A 1,483-nucleotide genomic window follows, 5' to 3' on the forward strand; every position below is an offset into this window, starting at 1 on the left:
GCGCGGGGAACGCTGGGACGGTGGAGGACTCGACTGTGAGGATTGCGCGCGGAGCGGGGCCGGGCTCGCCTCAGGCGGGCGCGGTTGTGGAGGTCGGGAAAACCGCGCGAGACCTGATCCCTGCCTCGTCCCGCGCCTCGGGCAAACCTGCCTGCTGGGGTCAAGTTGAATGCCCGTGCCTGCCCTGTGGACAGGCGCTGCCCGCGCGTGGGAGAGGCGCCTCTCGGCTGGAAACGGAAAGTTTTATATTCGTGGTTTTATACAGCGCACCGGAAGCCAGGAGAGGGGCGAAAAAATGCCTTCACGTGTACACATTTCTTTTTCATGACTCAAAAGGACTGCGTTTTTATTCACAATTAACAGCTCACGGCGAGGCCGTCCAAACACTTAAGGAAATGTACCTACAAAGGGGCCTGACTGAAGAGGCAGTCAGAGAATAAGAGATCAGGAGGCGTCTATTATTAGAGAAGCCAAGGAAAGACAGCGTCTCAAGGAGGAGGGAGTGATCAACTGCGTTGAGTGCTAAGAGGTCAAGTAAGAGGATGAAAAATGCCAGATGTGTATATTATAGTAATATGGAAACCACTGGTGACCTTAGCAAGAGCTATTTAGGTAGAGAGATGGAAGCCTGATTAGAGAGTTGAGGAACGAGAGGAAATAGAGAATCTCTTCATCTTTCAAGTTTCAGCTTAAATGCCACTCCCTCAGAGAATCCTTCCTCAACAATCTATATCAGGCCCTGCTCATACAACCACTCATTGAACTCTTAATTTTTTTTCATGGCAATTTGTAATTAATTTATTTGTGTGATTATTTGGTTTTTTTTTTGTTTGTTTTTTTTTTTTTAAACTTTTGGGTTTATTATTTATTTATTTATTTATTTATTTATTTATGGCTGTGTTAGGTCTTCGTCTCTGCGCGAGGGCTTTCTCTAGCTGCGGCAAGTGGGGGCCACTCTTCACCGCGGTGCGCGGGCCTCTCATTATCGCCGCCTCTCTTGTTGCGGAGCACAGGCTCCAGATGCGCAGGCTCAGTAATTGTGGCTCACGGGCCTAGTTGCTCCGTGGCATGTGGGATCTTCCCAGACCAGGGCTCGAACCCGTGTCCCCTGCATTGGCAAGCAGATTCTCAACCACTGCGCCACCAGGGAAGCCCCTGATTATTTGTTTTATGTGTGTCTCTCCAACTACCTTGAGCTCCATGAAGACAGGAACCTCGCCTGTTTTGTACTCTTATTACCAGCACCTACCTCTAACCTAAAGCATTGTAGGAGCCCAGTATATACTCATTGTATAAATAGCACTTAAGAAATGCCAAGTACTTTACATTCATTATCTCATTTAATCCACTTTTGAGTTGGGGAAATTAGAGCTAGAGAGTTTTGGTCACTTGCACCAGGTCATACAGGAAGTAAATAGCAGAGTTAGAATCCAAACCCAAGTCATCAGGCGCCAGAAATTTAGTAATTCTGTATTGTGCCTTT

This window comes from Eubalaena glacialis, chromosome 11, assembly GCF_028564815.1.
Source record: "Eubalaena glacialis isolate mEubGla1 chromosome 11, mEubGla1.1.hap2.+ XY, whole genome shotgun sequence".
Lineage (NCBI taxonomy): Eukaryota > Metazoa > Chordata > Mammalia > Artiodactyla > Balaenidae > Eubalaena > Eubalaena glacialis.